We start from the raw sequence: 14,386 nt of genomic DNA on the forward strand, positions 1-14,386 counted from the left end.
ATATTCTTTCTAGAGGTACTGCTGCTGAACCAGATAGTCGCTGTTTTGTGTTTGTGCAGCTGAATTTGTCATATGTGCCATGCTTTGCAATTCCCTTCACTGCATTTTATCCTATTATTATTTTTAAGCCTAAAAGATCAATTCAGGACAAGATCAAGTGGCAGCAGATTTTGCCTACCCAGTAGGTGGAAACCTTTGTATAATTCTTGTATCTTAATTATACCAAGAGGCTGATAGTCATCAAGCTGTGACTAATTTGATAATGTTTAATTAATTTTTAGCAGTAGAGGTGACTTAGACTGAGATTATGTTGTCTCTATTTGAAACCTTTGACATAGTGGTATGACACCTTAGGCGGCCCCAGATAGTTCAAGACAGAGCTCACTCATGATGTTTCAAAGTGTAGTTAAACACAAAATCAAGCTTTTTTCCAGTTATATAAATGTTCATATGTGGAGCCTGAGTCCAAACGCAATCTGGCAGTTGACCAGAAATATGATGTTGGGTCCAGCATGCACCCTGAGCCTCATCATATTGGAGGCAAGAGAAGTTTAGAGCGGAACCATGATTAGCCCCTGGGATGAAAGTTAATAGCATAAACCACTGGGAAAAAAACGCCAGCAGTTGGAAAGGCATATTATGGGAGCAGATCCAAGCCCAACTCTGCAGCATCTGGCACCAACAGTATTCCCTGGTGTACACTGTGCTTGCAGTACCCTACTTGTCCAGATGGGACAATTACTCAACCCAGATCAGAAGCAAGCAGAGAGCACACTGGGTGTGTGTTTCCCACTGCTGCTGTCCACTGGACCCACTATGCAGGTGGGTGGCAGCATATACTGCCTCAGATGGACAGAAAAACCATTAACTTCAACAGCTCTGGTCTACATGCTCTTCACACAGGGCAAGTCCATCCTGAACAAGTTTCCCTGACCTCCTTTTATGTATACAGGCCTCCCTCAGACTTCACTGTGGCTGTCAAACCAACCTGTGCCGGTTTTCCCTAACTTATCCTCCTGGTAGACGTTGCCTGAAGCTGTTACAGCCCTTGTGCTTTCTCCTCTGGGAGCCACCAGGGCTCAGCATGGTATTACAGATAAAGTCTCACCATCCCTTTGTACTCTGCAATGATTTCCTTTGTATCACTGCCTTCTGCCGTGGAATTCAGATTTTTCTGTCTCCATTGGATATTACTTATCTTGATAGGCTGAAGAGTCCCATTTGTCTTTTCCAGTGTACTGCAAGGTGAAGGCTCACAGTCATCCTATGCTCAGCTAATCCATTTCCTTTTCCTCCTCTGTCATTTCCACTGCAGAGTTCCCAGCCTAAATGAGAAAAATTCTATGATTAGTCCCAAAGTGTATGAACTTGCCCTTTGTTAGCTTAAATTTCGTTCTATTTCTATTGCTTCCCCTTGAAGGTCATTGAGTTCATTTGAACAATATCCCAATGCTCCTCTGTAGTGCTATCTTCAAATTTTGTACCATCAGCAAATTTCATCAGCAAATTTCTACAACACCAAAATCCCTAATGAAAATATTACACAAAACTGAGCCTAAGAACAGTCCTTAGGTAACTTGGCTAGGAGCCTACTTCTACTCCAACCCTTCCCCATTTAATATTCTCTTTTATTCAGTTCCTCCCTCACTTTTCAGTGCTACCTTCTTTTTAACTCACAACTCTTCATGTAATCCTATATCAAAGACTTTACTGAAGAAGGAAAATTAGAGGATCTGCTTTTTCCTTGTATAGAGGAATGTTTATTAAAAAAAACCAAACTTCATTTACTTAGTATGACCAACTTTTATCAAACCTAGGTTGTGTGTTGCCCTGATTTCTAATTAAATCCATGCCTTTATTTGTTGTTTTCCTTCAAATATGTTCTAAACCTCTATATACAGGTGTGATCAGGTCAATAAAAGTACAGTTGCTGAGAATATATTTTTTTTCTCCTAGCTTTAAATACAATAGAAAATCTTCTCTTCTCCACATGAAAAGGCATATGTATAATCACCCTTACTGGAGGTCTTGGCTTCACTAGACAATGGACTACACCAACAAATAGACATGGCTCTGGCTCCATTTGATCTTTCTTTATCCTTGTATTAAAATAATTCGAGAATGTTTCATTGTTTTTCCATATCATATACTGCAGCTGCATCCTGCAGCTGGTCTGAAGGTAAACCTGTAGTTTTATGCTACTATTGGTACTCTGCTCTCAGTGACACTGCATCATTTCATGGCAGTTTAACATCTGCTACATAGTTGTACCCTCCTCTTTTCAGTACGTGTTTATTTTAACCCAGTTACTGGTAACTTATCTTATGCCCCCACACTGTACTCTTAGTTTTTTCCTCCTTCCCCCTCAAAAAACAGAGATAAATTCTTACTTTATAGATAGAGACAGGCAGGCTGAAGTTGCTTCAAGCATTAAAATTAATGAATCCCACAATTAAGATATTTCTAAAACAATGTGCTGCTTTATCTCTGGAAAAAGTTTTAACAAAACATTCTGACATGTTACCTTATGATGTCAGTCCAGGTAGTCACACATTTCTTTTGCTGCAAATGGCTATGCCATTCATAAAAAAGAGTACCTGCTCTGTGGCAATTTCAATAATTTCCCATAATTTTTATTTTATGTGTTATGAGGATGGTTGAAGCCTCTTCCTGTTATGATCCTGTATATTACGCTACATTATAGTTATTCAGTAAAGAATAAGTCTTTTTTAAAAAAATTAAGACATGCAAACATCTTAGATTATATATCCCTGGTCTCTGCTATGGAATATATTGTCTTGTGGAATTTCAGTCCATCCTGGTTTTGGCCAGGATAGAGTTAATTTTCTTCACTGTAGCTGGTATAGTGTGTTTTGGATTTGGTATGAGAATAGTGCTGATGGCACATTGACATTTTAGTTGTTGTTAAGTAGCAGCTGGGTGTCCCTAAGAAGCACCTATACTAGTCAAAGACTTTCAGCTTCCCATGCTCTGTCAGGGGCACAAGAAGCTGGGAGGGGAGGGGGCACAGCCAAGGCAGCTGATCCAAACTGACCAAAGGGATATTCCATATCATATGGCATTATGCCTAGCATATGAAGCTGGGGGCAGAAGAAGGAAGGGGTGGACATTCAGAGTGATGGTGTTTGTCCTCCCAAGTAACCATTACGTGTGATGGAGCCCTGCTTTCCTGGAGACGGCTGAACACCCGCCTGCCCATGGGGAGGAGTGGATTAATTCCTTGTTTTGTTTTGCTTGTGAGCGCGGCTCTTGCCTTTCCTTTTCATTATATTATTATTATTATTATTACTATTACTGTTTTGCTTTACCTATTAAATTGTCTTTATCTAAACCCATGAGTTTCTCACTTTTACCCTTCAGATTCTCTCCCCCATCCAACTGGGTGGGAGTGAGTGAGTGGCTGGGTGGGGCTCGGTTGCCCGCTGGAGCTAAACCATGACACAGTCTCTTCCTGCTTTTGAGTGAAAAGGCTAGATCTTCTAAGGGAAAAAAATCAAAACAAAGAGGAGACAGATATGGCTAGGTCTTGAATTAGTGCAAATTAATATAATCTCCAATGATCTGACTATAATGTTTTCCTCAAAATCACTGTAATCAATCAATAGTATGTTTTATTTCTATTATTATGTTCTATTATTCTGTATTAGGATTCCAATAGAATAAATGAAAATCCCAAACCAACAGACATTCTTCAGTCTAGGAATCAAGACCAATGTAAAAACTATTAAATGGAAAAAAATTATATTATAGGAACAATGGGAGCTCAATAAAAATTGTTAAGTCATTGCAAAGATAGCAAAGAACCAACTTATTTTGGACCAGAAATCTCTGAATCTTCCCATTTAGGTACCAACAATCTTATACTTTTAATGTGTCTGTGCTGCTGTTTTATCATAAATTATTCCATAGCTGATGATCATCTGAAGATCCCATACCCACATATGCAACAGTTACACCCAGATATATTCACCAGAGCTTAGCAGTCATTACCTTGCAAGTAGTTTCATGGGCAGCAACAGGCTTGTGAGTCAAAAGTACCCTTGCACTTCAAGTGGAAAATATTTCAAATTTCTCCTTCATTTTACCTAGACAATAAAATTAGGACTCAAAATTGCAGTGCATCCAGTGGCAAGACCCCATGATGAAATTAAAAACATACCAGCAAGCAAATCAGAAGCATCTAACCCATTTTTTAAAGCAATAAAAATAAATCCTCATCTCCATGAAGGAGGAGGCCTAAAAGATAACCTGCCTTGAAAACAACCTTCACAGTGAGAAAAGAAACAAAAAGTTTGAATAAGTACAAGTATAGAATGCTCCCAGTAAGCAAGACTTGCAGAGGTCATTCTGCAAATAGATTAGTATAAAAGAAGCTTTAAACAACTGTTTATAGTGCTTGCTGAATAGTTCCTGGTTTGCCACTGTTACCCGGAAAAACACCAAACAGCTAAGATAAATTACATTTAATTGTCACGTGGAGAGATTCACAAAGTTCTGGGTTTTAAAACAAAATGTTTTAAAATGGTTCACATAACTTACCAGCACAATCCTCTTGCAATATGTGTGGAATTTCTGCTGACCTAAGTGTCCATCAAGCAAATTAAAATGGTCATTTGGAGGAGAGGGAACAGAACTGAGGTGCACATCTCTCCTGACCGCCGATGCCAGCCTTTGCTATTGCTAGTCTGTGTGTGTTTAGAGAACATCAGGCTGCTCTCTAAAAGTTCTGAATTTAAAGCAGAAGGGTAATGAGGGTAAAGAGTTAAATCTTAGAGGGGAACAGAAAAGTCTACATAACATTTGGCTTTGTTACCGAGAACTTTATAAGTGTATATACATACACACATGCATGCATATACATACACACATATATATAAAAATATATGTAATTTCCTCTCCTCAATAACTTGAAACCTTTAAATGAAACATTTAAATACAGCACTGAACAAGACAGGAACTGAGAACATGAGAAATAGAAAAGGAGGGACACTCCAGTGTCAAATACACAACATAAGTAAAGTGAATAGACTGTTGCAAGCAGAGGTAAACTGTGGGCATTTCTTTCATCCTCCAGATCCCTCTTTTGTTTGGCCAGCTAAAAATGTATTCCTAAAATATCACAAAAACTTCCACTCTAACTGCCTATGTGATCTACGCTTTCATTGAACTATTCAGGTGGGTTTAAAGGTAGAACATTTTCTAGGGACATTACCACTCTTCTAGAAACAGGGCTCCTTTCTCTGCTGAGTCCTTTTTCATTTTCCTTCTAGCTCAGACCAGAGAGAGACAAAAAATCAACATGAAGACAACTCATTTCTTCATTCAGTTACCTATAAGAAAGGATGAGGGAAAAGCCTGGATAAATTGTTACCTTTGAAGCTACTATTGTGGAACAGATACCTTATAATTAGTTAGAGATTGATGATATCCACACACTGGGATGCTGGGTTGATGGGTACTTTGCAAATATACAAAGCAGGGTCATCTAATGCTTTTGTATTCATAGAGTAAGTCATCCTGCCCTCTCTAGGAATGGGGAGCCTGTACAATGAGAGAATTTGACCCTCAGGATGGCTTACAGAATTGCTAGTCCCTTCAATTACCCTGCTCACATATGGGGAGCTCAAAGAAATGCATCACACCATAATATGATTGTCTCTCATTCAATCTAGGAAGATCATTATCTCTGGAGTTAATAGTACAATATTTAACCCAGCAGAGTGTATTTAGAGTTGCTATTAAACAACAATATTGAACTAAGCAATAAGCAGCCCTTGTCTCAGCTATTTATGATTCCAGCAATATATTATATGCATCACTGGCTTTCTCTTCTGGCATCTGTAAACTCTTCTGACTAGTTAAATGCTCCAGCATTGATACTAGAAGCAGCAATCACTACATGCCTATTTGCTGCTAATAAAGGAAACAGATCCAAAACCTAGGGTCACCTTACTTTATCCACAGTGCATTTTAATTTTTCTAAAACAAGGATTTTTGTTAGGAAGAGAGAAGGAGGCAGGGAGGAGAGTTCTGCTGATTGCATTGTACTGCTCTGAAAGGAAAGCAAGATAAACAGATAATAATTTCTCTGTCGCCAATTTACATGAGACCTTCCCTGGTGTTTATATCTGCAAGGGCAGGAAAAATTGAAGTGTACAAAGCAGAGCCTCAGTGCTTCTTCATCTCTAGTCAAGCCACACTGTGTGCGTGCATGTGTGTAAGTCACTGCTAGAAGATTCTATCTACACATAACCTCCACTTTTTTTCAACTCTTAACCCTTTATGCTACAAAGCAGGTCATAGAAGACTTATCAGATAAGTCCTGTCGAGCAAGGAAAAAAAAATTGCACTTCTGTGTTCCTTCACATTGATTACTTATAGTCCCCCCGGTAGTTGCCAAGGGATGGCACTGGCAGGCAAGGTGGTTGTTGACGCAGCCTAGTGGGCTCTCCCACCACCCTTCCTGAAAGAAGGATTCTTTCCTCTAAATTGCCCTAGCAAGCTCCTTGATCTGCTCGTCCTCTGCAGCAGGGCAGACCCTCCACCTGCAGATGATATCGAGTGAGGATAGTTGATTATCGTGGAAGGACATAAGTTAGATCTTCATTGGACTGAGGCTGGAAATATGAGCCCATGGAGAAGGGAAAATGCCATTGAAAGAGCTTATAGGTTTACAGGGCGAGGACAGTACAGGCAAAGTCCTGGAATTACAAGGACAATAAGGACAGGCTAAGAAAAACCCCAGAGACTTAATACTTTCTTCCTACAAAGATGTAGTTTAAAATACATTGCTATCTGTTAGGAAGGAGTTTAAACAGTCTCAGAGTGAGGCCTGAGGAAGAACTACAACAATCTGTGCTTTTCCCAGCATACCCAGCAGCAGTGTTAAGGAGGATATAGTTTATGGTACAGTTAAAACTGAACTTAAGAGCACTGGGCAAATAGCCTAAAAGAGGTGTACATGTATGCAGAAATGTGCAGGTAAAATATCATAAAAGCTCAACCATTCAACAAAATATCTTTGAAAGGTTACATTATACACAGCTATACACAAGTTTATAGATTTTTTTTAAGGCCAGAAAGACCTATGATAATCCCGCAGCCTCAAAGCCTTGATAATATTAATGACAACACCTCACCTAGGAATTCCTCTACTCAGCTCAATAACTTCTGGAGTGGTTAAAACTCCCACCTCAGAAAGAAATCTATTTGAAATTTAAAGATTAAAAGTGATGGAAACGTTTCCTTTTCCTCTGAGCAGTCAGTCAAGGTTGTTAATTACCTCTGCTGTTAAGAAAATTAATAAATCAGAAATAACTAATAAAAAAATTTCTTGCTTTTTTAACTCATCTGATTTCAGTTTCCATCTACTGTTTCTTGTCATGACTTTATCTAAAATTAATGAGTTCTCTCCCACCTCTGCACTATATACTAGATATCCCCACTGGAGATACTTAGAGATGCGATGAAGTTACCTTTTAACCTTATTATAGACAGTAGTAGCAAAATCTCTCCTATGATGCCTCCCTATTCACTTCTTAATGCTGAACTTTAGGGACTGCATCTGCAAGTGAGGAAGCAATTTATTCTCTTTGCCCATGCAGGGCTTTCTTGGAGGATTCCACCGTAAGTGCCAGAAATGGTGGCTATTCTCAGACACAGAGCTCTGTGGGGTAGGTGAGGACTGAAACCACCAGCTCAATCTTACATACCTGTCGTGGTTTAGCCCCAGTCAGCAACCAGGCACCACGCAGCCGCTCGCTCACTCCCCCCTGGTGAGAATATTCCACATGGTGTGGAATATCCCATGGGTCAGTTGGGGTCAGCTGTCCCGGCTGTGCCCCCTCCCAGTTTCTTGTGCACCCGGCAGAACATGGGGAGCTGAAAAAGTCCTTGACCAGTGTAAGCGCTACTTAGCAACAACTAAAACATCTCCACGTTATCACCGCTGTTTCCAGCACAAATCCAAAGCACAGCCCCATACCAGCTACTACAAAGAAATTTAACTCTATCTCAGCTGAAACCAGGACAATACCTCAACATTCAACTTGTGGACACAACTTTTCCATGCTCAGGTTACAGAAATCCTCAGCTGTGAAGATCCAAGCCTCAGCTCTCACATCTCTTGGCCAGCCATTCCCCAGCTGCAACAGCAGAGAGAAAACATGGAATTAGGAAAAGGTGTGAAGGGAGAGAGAAAGTCTAGGGCACATCAGGCAAGAAGGGTTCAGCTGACTTGTCTTACCATTACAAACCTTGAAACTTAAGTTCCTTTTCCCACTTTTGAAATCAGAATGATACCTGGACTGAGAAATCCAATAAGAGTATGGGATCAACCCCTAAACTTAGGCACATAAAATATCGTTAGAGGAATGTGAGCTGGCAGTCTCATTCATTTTAAATAAGTTTACAACATAAAATTATGTTCTTACTCTACGTTCCAGGTCGCACTGGATAATGTGAGTACCAAACACTCTATTAGAAGGCAAAATTAGCTTAGTAGGTTAACTGTTTATTTTTCCTTTCCTATTTCCCCTCTTCTCTAACCTTCCGTCTAATAGGTAACAAATAATTTTTTCAATTTATTTTTTTCTTAAATCTCACAATCTCACCGATGTCATTACATTTGCATTGTGACTGAGTTTTATCCAGGACTCAAGAGACAGAGTTGTAAAGAAATGTTGAAAAAGTTTTTGAGTATCTCTCTGAAGCATTTCTTATTTTTCAGATTTTTTTTTGAGTTATCCGTATAATATCTGCCCACAAGATGCTTTTCAGCTACTACAAACAGGAAGCACTTTTAATTTAATATTTGTGTTTGACTGTAGAGCTTCTTACCAACAAAAGAGAAACCATTTTAGGTCAATGAGGATTTAAGGGCATAAACCCCATTGACTCTGAAAGGAAATTAGGACCTCAGCTGTCTCTTGTGACTTTTAAAGCCTCACCTGCTCCCAAAGGAAAACATCATGCTGTATCCAGGTACAACAACAAGAGTAGTGCCCTTTTACTAAAGCAGATTTTAGAACCAAAGCAGGTAATTTAGAACCAAATAAAGAAGCAAATAAAATCCATGCATTAATTTTTGCAGACTCAAAGCACCCCATACTTTTCCAAGGAACAGTCCCTTGTCCTGTGACTTCCTGACTGTTAGAATTATTTAAAAGCTTCAGACCTAAACTATTTGCTCCAGAGCTATAATGCAGTTGCTTCTGTCATGAATCACTGGAAAATCCACTTGACAGTGCTAGACAGAGCAGTGGAGTTCAGGATAAAAAGACATAAAATTCTTTAAACCAGAGTAGCCAGCTCCTAGCCCTTACAGATCTTTGGAGAAGAGACATGGGATTCTTAAACACACCAAAGGTAGGATTCACACACTGATTTAAGCTATATAAAACTGTATAAACATTACACATCTAACTTCTTAGCCTGGCATGCAAGTTTCCTCTCTCTGCAAAGGAGAGGCAAGTGACTTCCAAAGGGCAATTCCTTCTAAAACTGGTACCTAAAATAGGTGGATTGAATTGCAGTGTGATTTCCATACAGCAGAGAGGAACCTAACTAGTTAGCCTGTTTTAGAGACATATATTTTTGTTTGTTTAAATTACAATATGTAAATCCTCATTGCCATCAATTCAGGTTTTACATCTCACCTTGACTTCTCACCTTGGGAGAGGGATTTTATTGAAGAAAGAGTCATACAACTATCTAATAACTAACAAAAATTTAAAAATTTAAAAACCCCCAACAATCAATAAGCATGATACTTTCTCCAAGAACAGGTGTTAAGTCACAGATATCAATCCCTTAGGTCATTATAGTTCCTAGTCCTATGCTAAGAAACCGTAGATATGAAGAAGAAAAATACTTATTTTAGCACTTTGTGACTTGTACTAAATGCTCCAAAGCTAATATTGTGGGGGAACTTCACAATTGCTTGAGTATGTCCCCCCAAAAATATTAATAAAATCTCAAATGAAGACCCAGGGTGGGAAGTTCTTAATCATTACTGTGATCTTAATTGGCACTGATTTGTCGTCCAGCTGAGAGATCTTCATTTCCACAGGGAATACTTATTTTCACAGAAGTAGAAATGGCATCAATCCAAAAAGCGAATGAAGCTAAAATTAAGCACTTTTTATAGCTTGTTTCTGAATAACCCAATAATTGACAGGAGCATTAATCATCACAGAATCTGAGGAGAAAGTCTCCTGAGAGCAATCCTTTTTTTCTCCTACTCAAAAACGCACATATTTTTCCTCTCATTCTTTCCTCTGGGCATAAGGTGTCAAAAAGGAATAGAGCTTCCTAAACATGTTCACAGTTTAAATGCATGGTATGCTTGGATATGAACTCAGCAGTTCCATGTAATTGTAAGCAGACTGTACACATCCATACGTCGTAAGTGACAGAATGCATACACAGGCATCTCCAGGAGGAAAGAAAACTTGGACAGACATCTCAGGATTATGCACAGAGTATGTAGATGTACAAAAGCAAGGCAATGCAATCCAGCCACATTTAGCTGATGTAATGTCTCATGCAAGATTGGTGTCACAAAGCCAATTTCATGATCTAACAGAAGGCAGAGCCTGTCCTAAAAACTTAAATAATACTGTGGGTTAATCCAAATTAAAACAAAAGATTTCAGTGAATCTCGGCCTGTTTCTCATCCAGCTCCTAGAAGACATTTAGCTGTCACCTGGGTACAACCATGGATGAGTCCCACAATGACCCTGGACCTCTGAAACTGAAGGCAGGCTTTGGATGGAGTCCACGGGGTTCTGAAGTGATTCACCATGACTTGATGACCTGAAAGAAAAGGAATAATAAATCTGGCCTGGCTCGACTGTGCAGCTGGTGGTTTGTTTGCAGACAGCACTTGCTTTCCCCTGTACATGCGATGAACCTGTGACCCAGTATGTATCAGCCGAGCTTTTCAATTCTTCTAGAAGTCAGAAGGGATTAGCAGCTGTAGCTCCACTGTCTAACTGTACATGGCTTGTGATTAGATGGACTAGAGGCACAGGGTATGTTGCCGTTCCTGGCATTCATAGTCTCCACCAGCACTCATTATAAAGAAAAAACCCCAAATAATCCAAGGGGAGAGCTCAACAGGGAAAAAAACCAGCTAATTTAAGCCAATTGAATTGCTTTTCCTACTGCCCTTTCATACTAATTTTCTCTGTTGGATGACACAGAGGAACTGGCCCACTGGTGAGCTTTTCCATTCAGATTTGTCCCATTCTGACGCTTCCAGTGATATGAAAAAAACAGATTTAATTCCTTGGATGGAGTAAAAAAACAATAGAGTCTGATTTTGCAGAGACATAATATTCCAGTGAGGAAAGATTTGTAGAACTTAGGGCAGCAAAGAAAAGAAAAATAGCTTGCGAAGAAAGTGAAAAACTGGGCTTCTGGCTGGAAGCAGCCTCAACTCCCGCTGCAAAGCCTGATCCAGAGCAGATCTTTTCACCATGTTCAGCAGATCTCAGACCAGGGGCAACGTACTCAGCAAGTCCCAGGATACAGCATTTATTCCCAAAGTCACCAGAAGTGGGTTAGAAATAACTTGACCTGTAATGATAACACATATAAGAAAAGTAAAAAGAAATAAACTTCTGCCTCTTCTGATATGGTTTCAAACTTGATCTAACAAGCCTTGTTTTTCCTCATGACCTCAACTTATCCAGCTGCTTTTCCCTCCCTCCTCCAAGGTTTGCATTTCCTGAAAGGCTGGGAAGATGTAGATAATAAGCAAATCACTAGCAAAATATCATGTTTTGGCTCACACTCTGTCCTCATTTGTACTGATATGGATTGTGCCAGTCTGCATCTGATACCTCAGTAATTTCACAAACTGAAGATCGAAGAGAGAGGGTCTAGCCCATCACAAAAAGACTGCCAGATCAATACTGTTGGTGTTACAGACGTAGGGTTCAACCAACTGCTATGTCTGGCCTGCTGTGTACCAGTGTGAAGTTAAGCGTTGTATTATACCATTAATTTTCAGGGTGGCAAAGGGAGGTTTAGGGAGAAGCATAAAATAAAAAACTGCTACATTTTAAGACCTCACAGAACTTCCAGAATAAATTTATTCCTTGTTTAGTCAAACACTGAAGAATTTCAATACCCAATATCAGAGATTATCTGATTGGTGACGACAGAATTGTCTTATTTGAATAGGGGAATAATTTAAATTTCCTTCATTAAAGATATGTATATACTATAAAATAATTTTATTTTCTTTCCATTATTCTATCCCATCCCAGAATGAGAAGCTACAAAATATCGGTGTGACACAGGTATCAATATTTAACATACCTGTTGATTCCTTTGCAGTTTCTCTTGCTTTGTGAAAGAGGCTTGGAGCCCAGCTATTAATCAGGCTCCTGGCTTTTTCACAATGGTATGACAAAGAAGCAACCATTTTGATTTAAGGAAACCAGAGCTTCCTATTTAGGATCCACTGGGATATGTAATCGAGTTGGGGTATCCAGGAGATCATCTACATTCAATCAAAGTGTATCTATATTCCCATTATACCAGTATTTGTAGGACTAAACAGTCATTACAAAAATCAAACCCAATTTCAGAGAAGAAAATTTACTCAATTTAATTTGACAAGGGAGTGATTATGCTCTTGTGGAGATGTAATTTCTTTTTCAAGATCAGCATATATTTGGAGCACACAGATAAACTTTCAGTCCTGTAGCTCCTTCATCAGACCCCACAGGTTACCACAGATGCAACACCAGTAAAACCCCCTATCAGAGAACAAAACTGCTGCATTGCAGTCACTCCAAATGTACGGGTCCTGCTACGCTGTAGGTGATAAAATCAGTGTTGCCATAGGATTGAGTTCAGCTGTGAAGAACATTACCACCCCGCTGCACCATAACAGAGCACTGTTGAAAAGATGGCTTAATAATTTGCACTAACATTTAACAAGCTAGAAACCTTTAACCTGAGCACTCTAACGTCTCAAGCATGAGGGAAATTCAGACCAAAATATTAGTCTCCAGTACTCATTGTATTTGATGCCAGACTGGCAGCTTTTGAAAAGAAAGCCCTGTTACTGATCCCTAGGTGTGTGACCCCATCAGATCTGACCTTTACAGCATGCTTGATCCCTAAAGACACTCTGAGGAGGCTGCTGTCAGGAGCAGCAATTAGCATTGATTGAGATGAGATTCATTATGATGCAGGCACCTGTTTAAGAAAAACTGGACTCAAACCATTAAGTCATTTTACTGAAATAAATGACCAGCCATTGGTGACAGCTTTCAGATAGTGCCAACAAAGCTGGCTCTAAACTGATGACTTACGTAGAGGTCTCTTAATACTGAACCTTATGTTCCTAGTTTGAGGGAGAAAATTATACGATGGCAAGCACTTTCACTCTGTCCTTTGTTATTAATAGGCAACAATTTAATGAGTGGTTAATTGAGACTTCAGCCACATTCTTTATCCATCTATTATGATTGCATTTACCTTGAGCAAGGCACTTATTTTTTGCCGTCAGCCTTCCCTTAACTTAGATATTTCATACTGAATGTCTGACCAGCCTCCACTTTACTGGCTCAGGACACTTGATAAGAATCACTGGCAAAGCTGGTTTGCAGCGTAGAAAAGAGTTAAGAGTCCCATAGATTGTTTAATAAAGGTAGTGTCATTTTCAATGATACAGCACAAACACTCCAGTAAATTCTACGTCACATCACCAAGGAAACTCACTGCAATAATTCAGTCAAAGCCAAAGAGTGGATTTCTACAACAGTTTAATAACAACAATGTGCTCTTCTCTGCTGCCCTTTTCCCAAGGATATCAGTGCTTTTCACCAATATTAATTCATTTTCTAAACATAACTTCAGAGTGTAATTTCAGGAAATTAATTGAGTATGACATTCCTACATACCCTAACTGTTGATCCCTTGCCGTCTCTCTGCAGAGCAAGAAAAATCCCCATGAACATCTTCAGATCATGTGGGGAGAAATTCCTTCCCCCACCCTATGCTTTGTGCAGCTAGCACCTTGCACATGGCAAATGTAAAAATTAAGGAAGTATAATATTCTTACATCTACTTTGCAGTTAATCCAAGTTCTCTTTTATGTTCCCCAATAAGAAGTGCACCAGCGTGGAATACATAAAGCCAAGAGTTACAAAGACTGCTGGGTAATGAACGACATAAATTGTTGGATTCTTTTTTAATTGTGCCTCTACCCTACATGTCTGTATGCAGAGCTCTTGTAATGACATAAAACAGTGGATCATGATCTCCATCCAAAGTGCTGTGGCCAGAGATAAAAAAGCATTATAATGGTAAGCAACCTAATAGAGCCATGGGCCCACAAGGTCTT

Source organism: Phalacrocorax aristotelis, chromosome 12 (assembly GCF_949628215.1).
Source record: "Phalacrocorax aristotelis chromosome 12, bGulAri2.1, whole genome shotgun sequence".
In the NCBI taxonomy this organism is placed as follows: domain Eukaryota; kingdom Metazoa; phylum Chordata; class Aves; order Suliformes; family Phalacrocoracidae; genus Phalacrocorax; species Phalacrocorax aristotelis.